The sequence below is a fragment of the Brassica rapa genome, chromosome A05 (genome assembly GCF_000309985.2).
Source record: "Brassica rapa cultivar Chiifu-401-42 chromosome A05, CAAS_Brap_v3.01, whole genome shotgun sequence".
In the NCBI taxonomy this organism is placed as follows: domain Eukaryota; kingdom Viridiplantae; phylum Streptophyta; class Magnoliopsida; order Brassicales; family Brassicaceae; genus Brassica; species Brassica rapa.
This window is the reverse complement of record NC_024799.2, coordinates 17,899,528-17,911,534: the sequence shown is the minus strand read 5'-3', so window position 1 is coordinate 17,911,534 and position 12,007 is coordinate 17,899,528. Positions and strand designations below refer to the sequence as shown.

The window sequence follows — 12,007 nt, the reverse complement described above, 5'->3', positions numbered from 1 at the left end:
AAAACATATTTTTATTATTATAAAATAACAAAATTGCAAAATAAAATAAACATCGACAAATAAATTTACTTTTTAATATGCTGATAAGTTATTTTAGTATTTAGTTACCTTTATGTAGTATTCTAGAAAACAATATACATAAAACATACGTACAGGAGCGACACAACGTCTAGTAACTATAGTTTGTTGTCATATAAGAAAAATGATTTACAGTATAAGATATGTTTTCCTAAACCAACATTGTTTTCTTTATCAGTCAAAAAAAAAAAAAAGATAGTTTTTTTTAATTCAAAATAAAAACTGTGAAGGAGAAAGTTTAGTAAAAAAACTGTGAATAAAAATATCAGTCAAAAATTAAATGTGAAGAAAAATAGAAATATTGTTTTGGTTAGCAATATTTAGTTACTATGGATACTTACTGACACAAGCTCGTTTTATAATATGGGAGGTATGGGAGGTCTCCATTATCCGAGTCTTTACTTGCCACTTAGTTCCAAGTATTCCAATCATCATCGCAATAAATTCCAGATACCATCTCCTCTCGAGTCTTGACATTATTGATGTTTACTCTAATTTACTTCAATTATCACAAATTTGATGCATGGCTACACCAGTTTAAGGAAATGGTTTCGTGGGTGATATAAATCACTCGTCTAATAAGTTAAATTTGCATCGTTAATGTAATGGGAGTTATTTTTTATCAAAGAAATGGGAGATATTTTGGATATCCAAATGGATATTTGAAGCCTAATAACATTTGCATTAACATGGCATGTCACACACTCGTACGTATTACTAGTGCTGATCGTTTTATTTTTTTGGTAAAAAATGCGGATCGAATTTTCTTGTTAAGACTAGAAGTTTTCGTTGGTTTTAAAAATCTGAGACCATCTTTAACGGGAGCGCTTAATACTGGTGCTAAGCCTAATAAAGATTAAAAAAGAAAAGAAAAATAGGATTAATGAGAGGAAACGATGCTTAATAAGACTTTAGAAGCACCGCTACTTGTGAGACACGTGTTGTGTTTTGGAGATACATCTCTCTCTTTCTTGACAAAATCATTCGGTCTCTCTCTCTTCTTCTCTTCTGATGAAACCTTCATCAAGACGAAGATCAAAGCAACAAAGCAATAAATACGCATTGATCCTTCTCGTCGTTAGATATTTTTGATTTCTGTTCTGAACCAAAACGAGAGACAAATAGATATCACATAAGACGCGAAAAGAAGACAAATATTCGCACAAACACACTGAACGGATCAAAAAATCGATTCGATTCATCTCCGCAAAAGAACAGATTTGATTTTGAGTTCTCATCCCCAATAGGTAAGTTGATTTCTGGATACTCACCAAATATTTGATCGATTTCATTGATTTCCCCTAATTTGATGTCGTAAAAGGCTAGTCTTTGTGGTTAATTGGTGATTCTAGGGTTCTTCATACTCTGTTTTGTAGCTTTAGGGTTTCTTGATACTCTGTGTGTAGCTTTAGTTGGTGATTATAGTGTTTTTCTCTTACTGGTACACGATTGAAATCGTGTTCTGATAAAAAGTCTTGCTTTTTATGTAGATTGTGTTGTTTCTGGGAAGACATCAAATGGCGGTTTATGATCATAGTGGAGACATTATGTTCAGGATTCTCACTCAATCGTTTCTCTGCAGTGCTAACAACGATGAGGAGGTTCCTCTCCAAACTCACTCCCAGGCAAATGGCTTTCACGAATTCGAACTCTTTCTTGGTAAAGCTCAGTACATCACTACTACAATCAATGCAGCTCAAGTTGATCAGACAAATTAACCTGAAAGCTCAGTAAGATTTTGGGTGTTTTGTTTTGTTTTGGATTGTTGTAGGGTCAGCAAAAAAAGATTAAACTTGTTCATTTGGATCTTGGGAATTACCATGTTATTTTCAGGTTTCGTCTTCCCATTGCATACCATGGAAGGGCATCATCTTTGGGACTGACATTATTCGACCAAGGTTAGGTCAGTTTCTTCCTTTGGTTTGTTTTGAGTTTGGATTCTTTCTTTAGTTTGTTTTGAGTTTGGATAATCCTTCCATTCTAATAGAATAAGGTCCAAGAGGATGTTGACAAAAAAAAAGGTCCAAGAAGTTAGATTATTTAGTCGTTTGATGATTGTGTTTTGAAACATGCATGTGAATAGAAAGTCCTGAGGTTATTCGATAACATTCATATGATTGATTGAGTTTCATAAGTTAGCTTCCTTCTCATCATAATGTTTCATAAATTGTTTTTTAAGAACCTCAAAATAAGCAACTTGCATTGGAAGACAATAATTTATAGATTTCTTAAATTAAGTGCTAACATCTATTTATTATTAAAAAAAGTGATTAAGCACTTCATTAGGGATGGTAGGGTTAATGGTGTTCTGATTATGTATTAACTTTTACTCGAAATTTTAGCAATGAACATTTTTTTTGTTAGCTAAAATTTGGTTGAACATCCTTTATATATTATTTGAGAAGCATTCTAACATTTTTTGTAGCCACATGTCATCACTAGAATGATTCTTAGAATTCTTAGAGAAATAGGTTGGTCCATCTAAATATATAATAAGTTTTTTATTAAACTAACCATAAATACACTATTAATGTGCTTCATTATTTCCTTAAATAAAATTACGGAATTTCCTAATATGGCTAAAGTATATATGATAATTAATGATTTTGAATAATAAAGATTTGATAAAAATAAGTGTATCTTATATTATATTTGTTTAATTTTAAACTATAAAAATAAATTAAACAACCATAGTAACCATATACTAAACATGCTGAGAGTGAATGCCATGCACGGTTTGAGGCTAATGAAGTGGTACAAGCTGTGACACAGGACACTATGAATGAGGAACCCCAAGCCGTATGTTTGGGAAATATTTGTCTATTAGATGGATCTTGGACTCTTTCAGCTAACTTCAGTGGATGTGGATGGACATGGATAGATAGCTCTGAGAATATTCAGCTTATGGGGACAAAAAACTTCCCTCGACGGGAATCGGCCTTGCATTCGGAGGTAGAAGCACTGCGGTCGGCGATGGAGAATATGCTGCAGCACTCGACCTGCCAGAGCTTTGGGACAGACTGTAAGGAACTGATTGCTATGGTTAAGGATCCCCAGGCGTGGCCAAGCTTTGCGACGGAATTGGAGAGAATAGAGACGCTACAAATCTGCTTCCCGGACTTCAACATCACTTACGTTCCACGGGCGCATAATCAGACTGCAGATTTTTTAGCTAAGACTGCTAGATCTTTCCGTAGAGAGTTACACTTTGTTGGTTGTTCTATTCCGGTCTGGTTACCCAGACCACCTCAAGTTTGATTAATAGAATAGTCTTTTGACGTCAAAAAAAAAAAACCATATACTAAACATTAAAAAATTCTTTATATGTTATATTTGTGATCCATGGTTTAAAAATTTTGTTATGACATGATACAAATAATTAAAAAATCATATAAGTTGAAGTCTCATTTAATAAGTATTAAAAATAAAAGATATAAATATAAATATATATATATATATATATATATATATTTATATATATATATCATTTTAAATTAAATTATATGACATATAAAAAAACATAAATATCTTAATTTTGAAATTTACTTTGATATTTTTTTTTGATAAAAAATTTGAAAATATATTGATGACTTAATTTTTAAAAATATTATAAATTACTTAACTTATTAATCATACAGTGAAAATTTTGTTATCAGTAATTTTAATTTTTTGCTATAACATATACAAATGATATGGAAAACATATGAGCAAAAAACATCATTTCATAAATATTAATAATAAAATATACTATATATATGTTACTGTCATTTAAATTTAATTATATATCATATCAAATAGAAAAAATATTTTTTGGATTAATAAAATTTATTTATATGTTCGGACTAATTTAGTTATATAAGTAATAGTTATTAATTTTTTAATTATTCAATATATATTTATTATTTTATACTCCCTCCGTTTTTCAATATAAGTCGCTTTAGAGAAACTTTTTTGTTCCAAATTATATGTCGTTTTCGGTTTTCTATGTAACATTTATTAATAATTAATGTTGTCTGACCAATGATAATATATCTTCTATTTTTCTATTGGTTGAATTGTGGTTAGGTAAATAATTAATGATGTTTTTGTTTTGAAAATATAAGAAACTAATGATTTTCTTAATCTATGTGCATAGCTTAAAAACGATTTATATTAAAAAACGGAGGGAGTAGTATGTTAGAAACATATAATATATGAAATAATTTTTATATATAATATTTATTCTGAACCTAGTATCTTACGCAATCAAAAACAAGAAATTAAAGTTGGTCTGCTGTCTTTTTTTTTTTTTTTTTTTTTTTTTTTTTTTTTTTTTGACAGCAAAGAATTTACAGACTCATGTTGACTCTGTAAACCAAATCGGTAACTCCGCATCCATGTGAACGACAAAGGACGATTGTTTCCTAGCACTGCGTGCTAGACTATCCGCCCGAAGATTCGCTGTCCGAGGTACATGAACGATATCTGAGTTGAGGAAACTTCCTTTGAGAAACTGTATGTCTTCCAAATAGCTTTCGAATGCTGGCCATTCTTCTGGTTCCGAAACCATCTTCACCAATTGAGAACAATCCGTTGCAAACGTTACCTGTGGTCTGCTGTCATTTCATCATAAATTGGTATCCGAATTTTCTTGGACATGTGGTCCGTAATCTGTCATGTTTAAACTAACTGATGATTATATTTGTGGCGGCTTTAGTTTAAGTCATCTCTCTCAAAATATATGTTTTTCCTAATTTTAAATCTATAATTTTCATATTTTCAAGAAGAAAAAAGTTTATAAGTTAGTTATTATACATTCGCAAGAGTGGATATACATTTAAGACAACATTTTAGTATTGTGTACACATAATACGTACTCTTATACACTTGTTGATGGTTCTTATTATTATATATTATCACTGATGCCATGTGCTTTTTTCGAAAAAAAAATTATTGATCATCATGAAACAAAAGAATCAAAGCTAGTAAAATTGATTTATTAACATGTAATAATTCCAAGTTACAAAGAAAAAATGTAATAATCCCAAGTGACAAAAACCCCATGTATGTTTAGTAAAACAAAAACCACATGCCATGGTTTTTAAAACCCTTTTGATTGAGCATTATAATTATTATTATTCAGATTATGAATTACTACTTTTATAAGATCAATTTTTTTTTTTTTGATAAACCAGGTATCCAGACCTTTCACTTAGTCCGACTATCCCACCGCGTCCAACCGGAACTGGCGAGAAAGATCCTGGAGGCCAAACGGAAACTATGTTAAATTCGTTATGGTCAGGACTCGAACTCGTGATGGCGGGCACTTCAGCGGAAGTTCCTATTATAGGATCAATTAATCATGTAGTTTGATCTTTTCTATCTAATGAGAAGTTTATTAAATTTGGGGTCCACGAGAGGGGCAGGGAACAAGAGCATGTGCATGTTCATGGGTCTTTTAATTCACATGGCCATTATGATATTGTAACTTGTACCCTATTTTGCCGATCACGAGATGAGAAATTTATCATATTTTATAATTTGTCTCAGTGTTTGTGTCATATTCTAACTCATATGAATATTTTATACTAGGTTAAGCGTGCAATATGAAAATGACTTGAACAGAGAACTATATTAATGCGAACAGAAAAAATTAACTAAAGCAAGGTCCTAATGAAGTAATTATACACCAGCAATATTTGACAATTTTGTTCTTTCTGTGTATGGTAACTATACTATATATTTCTTACCAGTATCATTTTGAATTCTAAGCTTAAAGCGGAACTGGCAGGGGGAACTGGAAGACAAACTTGGGTGCAATAGAATTGACAAGAAAATATTAAATACCTAATCAACAAAATCCCATAAACTTTACAAACTAGGCCAGCTCCCATTAAAAATTTGACAAATGCCGGTAGGAAAGAACATTCACTACAAGAAAAAATAAGCTTAACGACAGCGGTATTCCTCGTAAATTCATCGTAAAAGAGGCTTTACAAAGAATTAGCGAGAAACTACGTTTTGTCGTTACTCGTTCGTCGTAACGCATATATTCTCACCAATTCGTCGTAACTTAGCGAGGAAAATATGTCGTCATAAAGACGAAGTACAATATTTTGTAGTAAAGACCACGTAATTATTCCATGTAAAAACATCGCTATATTTTCTCGTAAATACTTCGAAAGGAGTTCCTCGTAAAGTACACGTAAATACCTCGAAAGTATTTCCTTGTAAAATACTCGTTTAACCTTCCTCGTCATTTCCTCGTAAATTTCCCACGGTAGGTCGTAAATTAGCTACGAATTTACTTCGTTTTATTATTTTACAGAATTTAAAAATATAATTAAAAATAATTAAAATTATTTAATTTATTAATAAAATTAATTTTTTTAAAAAAATCAATACGAAAATATTTTATATATAAATAAGTTCTGAATTTATAATACAACAACCGAAAAAAAAGAACTAAGAATCGTTCATCGTCCGGTAAAATTCACCACTCCTCTTTACATCCGCCTCGGCATATGTGTCGGATGATGACTCGCCTGGAATGGGATTTTGTCGTCGCATGTTCCTCAACAAGGTTTCCCATTCCGGATTTGTGGCCGCTATAACGTCCAAGAAGCCCTCGACTCCACCCACACGAGCTGTGAACACAGATCGTGTCGAGTCCAACTCGTTACACAGCTAAGTGGACTCTCTACGCAGCTGAGTGACTTCATCTTCCCGTGTCTGACCATAAGACGATGTCGCTCGCAGAACATCGTTGACGGAACCAATCCCCAACGTACGTCCCTTTTTCTTAGAGACAACCTTAAAAACAAAAAATAAATATTGTTAGTAAAAATTTAAAGTTAAATTAATGAATAATAAAAAAATTAAAATTTTTAAAAAATTACCTCCTCGTAAATCTTATCTACTTCAAGTGTGGATAAGGTGACAGGTAATCCGTCGGTGGACTGCTGGGTTAGCTGGGTCTAGCGCTCGTCAACCTGAGCAACCAAGTCGTTGAAGATTTGCTCGGACTTGCCATCTAGAAATTGGCCCGCGTTGTTCTTGTGGATCCTCTCATAAAGTTGCAAAAGAGACGGGAGTTGTCCCATCTCTTTGGCCTAAAAAATATTTAAGAAAGTTAAAATATATATAAATAAATAAATAAATATATATATATATATATATATATATATATATATTAAAAATTAATTAAATAAAATATTTAATTACCATTTCTAAACAGACACCGGTGTGGAGTTTTTGGCCCGTAGAGTGAAGCATCGTACTGTGGCCGTGCTCATTTACCGTGTTACGGGAGGTAGAGCAAGACTGGGTGATTCTAATGGACTCAGGATCCCGCCAATAACGGATGAGGCCATCCCACACATCTGTGGTGAGCTCAGCGGGTTTGCCACTCTCATACCCTTTCACGATCCAGTTGCCCTTCCAGTTGGAGACCGCGTCCAACAAGCGAACTTTCGCCTTACCATAAAACGCTTTCCTCACCCTCTCATTGACCCCCTTGGACCAATGATATTATTGCTGTAAACAAAAATTAAATTAATAATTAGTGTTTAAAATATATATAAATCATGAAAAAAATAATGTATATATAATTAATTAATAGTAACTTACAGCGTAAATTTTGAACTACGTCTCTTTGACGTAGATAGGCGTCTTTTTCCAGTTCGGATGTGGCCTGGAGAAGTAACCTTTGATCGTGTCGGTTACGTCCGATGCAAGACATCCGTCAACCCCAAACCTGAAAAAGACATATTTAAAGTATAAATTATTTATTAATGTTATAAAAGAATTTTAAAAAAGTTAATGTAACATATCACAAAGTTTCGTCCGGTCAGTCGGGGTCTATGACTGATAAACCTTCTTTGCCTGGCTGACCGAGAAGGTCCTCGACAGTATACTGGAGTAAGGAGCACTCGGAGGCACCATCAAATCAGGATGCATCTCGGCGGGCATTGGAGGAGGCACAGGAGGAGGCATCGTCGGAGGAGCCATCGGAGGAGGCACATGAGGAACCGATGGTGCACTAGAAGAAGGCGACCGAGAGACTCTCTGAGAAGACTGAGTCTCGGGGACAATCTCCGGACCCGAAGAACCGGGAGCTGAAGAAGACGGGTCTAAACGACTACCAGGCTCACCGAACATCTCTATGTAATGGGGAGTAAGTCTGTTCTTTTGAACCGTCTGGAAAAAAAATTAATTTTTAAAATTAACATCAACAATAAATAACAAATTCAATAAATAACAAATTCTATAAATCTAGCTAAATTCCGTACATTAACCACCTAATCAACACTAATTACCATAAAATCCCTTAACTTATCTAAATTCCCTACACTAACCACTTAATCTATCCTAAACTAATCAAATTAGAGAGGAACTAGAGAGACTTACCATTGCTACGAAATAGAGAGGAAGTAGAGAGGAATTTCAGACGAAATAAAGTGTGAGCGCTCGGGAGTATATATAAGAGATTACATATCCGCGTAATTTCCTCGTAAATTTACGAAGAATTACAAAAGCCCACGTTTTATTTTACGAGGAAATAGCGAGGCCCGCATTTTCCGGTTACGAGGTCTTTACGATGATTTCTGCTTACGTGAAATTAACGAGTCTTGCGTTCTTCATTTACGAGGAATTAGTGAGGCCCGATTTTCTACTTACGAGGAATGAGACGAAGCTAATTGGTCGTAAAACCTTTCAAAATTTCCTATAAATACTCACCAGTTTGCTTCTCAAATCAAAGATAAACTCACCAATTTGCTTCTCAAATCAGAGATAATTACTCACCAGTTTGCTTCTCAAACTAGAAAGATTTGAAAAAAAAGAAGGAGAAGAAATTACTGGAACACATGTGGGCGGAGACAAGGCTAGACTTACGTAGGTCTTGCTAGACTTATATAGGTCTCGCCTTGTTTCTTCCCACATGTTATTCCAGTATCTTTCTTCTCTTTTTTTTTTTTAAACTAATCAAATTAGAGAGGAAATTGCAAAGCCCATGTTTTTATTTTACGAGGAAATAGCAAGGTCCGCGTTTTTCGGTTACGAGGTGTTTACGATGATTTCTGCTTACGTGGAATTAACGAGTCCCGCGTTCTTTTTTTTTTTTAATTTCGTCGTTATTTCCTCGTTATGTTACAAATTTTTACGATAATTTTTGCTTACGTGGAATTAACGAGTCCCGCGTTCTTTATTTTTTAATTTCGTCGTTAGTTCCTCGTTATCTTACGAGGATTATGTTTAAATCCCTAAAATCCGAAACCTCAATCCCCAAACCCCATCTTCCTTATCTTCTACTTCATATATTCCAAACCCCAAACCCATCTTCCCTTTAACCTCAATCTATTCTTTCCATTCCAAACTCCAAATTCTAAAACCACAATTCCTTAACTTAATTATAATCTTAATCTCTTATTTCTAATACAAACTCCCATTACCTTACACAAAAACAAATACATCAATCAGATACATCGACATTCTCGTCATCACTAGAAACATCATCATTTTCATTAAACTCGTTTTCAACAGCTTCGTCTGTGGCATTGTCGGTAAGATGTTCGTAGTCATGATTATGCGGATCAATGAGAAGGATGTCATCAATTTCTTGTTTAGGTTCCTCGACTTCATTTATCTGTTCTTCTTGCAATGGTGGTTCTTCTCCACTGATGATTCGTCATCGAGGTGTAACTTTGATCACGGCTAACCAATTTATTTCCGATTCTCTCATTCGAGGGTATGAAAGGAAGCTAACTTGGTCTGTTTGTGAAGCTAAGATGAAAGGTTCGAATTTGTTGTACCTGCAAAAATGAAAACGTAGAAATTAATTTATTTTGCTCATGTATGGCAAAAAAAGAATATATTGTACCTTCGTCCACCATTGACAACAACTACACCAAATTTGTTAAACCGAACACCTCTGTTGACGACAGGGTCGAACCATTCACATTTGAAGAGGATGCATTTCAGCATCAATATCCCTGGGAATTCGACTTCAAAAATCTCCGTCAAGATCCCGTAGAAATCTGTTTCCCCTTTCACACTTATTCCATAGTTACTGGTCGCCATCTGTCTACCATACTCATATGTGTGAAAGTAAAGTTTCGTGTGAAATACATATGTGATGTGGTGACCTTTACAAGTGGAGATTGAATTATTTCGTGTAACCACTTAGGATAATCTGCATCGTCGTCATAATCAACCTGCAAAAATAAAGAGAACGTTGAAATACATATCATGTATGAAAAAAGAGTGATCGACCTGAAAAAATTAACAGTTTGAGTTAATACCTGATTCTTCAACCACTTAATAAAGTGTTGATCTTTCCTTTTATCTACGTCACTTGTGGATATACCTGGAAATGTTTCTTCGACTTGAGAAACAAATAGGTTATAAAATCATATTTTATATTAATTAATCTTTGGTAATTGTATAATTTATACTTATATGTTTTTAGAAGTGTCAATATATGTTACCTTCAAAATAACGCATAAATAGATCCTCGCAATTGAGTAGAATATAAGTGTATGCACTATGAGCGTCTTCTTCACTCGACCACCAAACCTCTTTTGATTTCCCACCGAGTCGCCCAATATGGCTAAAGATGTCTGAAACACCATAACTAGGGGTGGGCACTTTACCCGATACCCAAAGCCGCATCCGAACCCGATCTAAAAAACCTGAACCGAGGTAGCAAAATACCCAAACGAGTATTAAGGTAGGAGAGATTGAATATCCGAATCCGAACGGCTAATATCCGAACCCGAATGGATATTCGAAGATAACCAAACATATGTATACTAACCCTTATATTTCTAGTTTACATCTCTCATTTTATTTAAACTATTTATATTAATGTTACACATACTTTAAGATCATATAGTATATCTATAATTATGGAGAAAATAATTTGATATTCATTTAAAATGTATATCAAAATTTTTGTTTTATATATTAACAAAAGGTACATCCAAAGTTTAAAAACAATAGCCAAATTAATATCTATTTGTTTTTGAGATATTATCTCCAAATCTATTAATCATTTAATCTATAAAAATAAAAACAAATCAGTTAAGTGAAATTTATATTTTTAAATACAAGAAACTTAAAAATGAATTTTTTTTTTTAAATCTAAATATCCGAAACCCGATCCAAAATAACTGAACCCGAACTAAAAATACCCGATCCCGATTCGAAGTACAGAAATACCCGAATGGGTTCTGTATCCCTATACCAAAATACCTGAAAATCCGAAATATCCGATCCGAACCCGAACGGGTATCCGAACGCCCACCCCTACCAGCCACTGCATGTGTTGGCGCGACACCACCGTCATCATATCTTCTTGGAGCTCTTTTCTAGGTACGTACTTTTGACGCAAAGTAGTACGATGTGAAGTGAGTAGTTTCTTCCTTCAAACTTCCAGAAATTATAGAACCTTCAACTTTTGCAAGGTTCTTTGCTTTTTCCTTCAAATATTTTATGGCTCGCTCATACTGATACATCCATCCGAAATGTACAGGTCCACGAAGCAATACCTCATATGGGAGGTGGACAGAAAGATGCTCCATGACGTCAAAAAATCTCAGAGGAAATATCTTCTCCAAGTTGCACAATAAGATGCGAATATTCTCCTGAAGCTTTTCCACGACCTCTTCTTTAAGAGTGTGTGTGCTCAGATCTCTGAAAAATGCTCCAATGTCTTGTATATTCCAAAAATAATTAAACACATTATTAGTTATATATTATTGCAAACTAAACCATTATAAAATTACTGCGTTATAATATACTACATGCAAGTGCTTCATGTACGTTTGTTGGAAGTAGCTCCGCAAATCCAAAGAGAAGTAGTCGTTGCATAAAGACATGACAATCATGACTCTTCATCCCGGAGAACTTTTGACCCTTTTCAACACATCTAGAAAAATTTGAAACATAC

General features: G+C 33.7%; 2 long non-coding RNA genes across 2 annotated transcripts; one reads left to right on the top strand and one right to left on the bottom strand.

Moving 5' to 3' along the window:
- On the top strand, positions 1-6,300 carry LOC108871835. The gene is made up of 4 exons (XR_001958488.2): positions 1-1,325; positions 1,569-1,808; positions 1,912-1,981; positions 5,253-6,300. It is a non-coding gene; the product is annotated as an uncharacterized LOC108871835 (long non-coding RNA).
- Positions 4,357-10,681, bottom strand: LOC117134013. The gene is made up of 2 exons (XR_004458113.1): positions 9,938-10,681; positions 4,357-9,869 (listed from the first exon to the last, which is right to left on the bottom strand). It is a non-coding gene; the product is annotated as an uncharacterized LOC117134013 (long non-coding RNA).
- Positions 10,682-12,007: the final 1,326 nt, after the last annotated feature.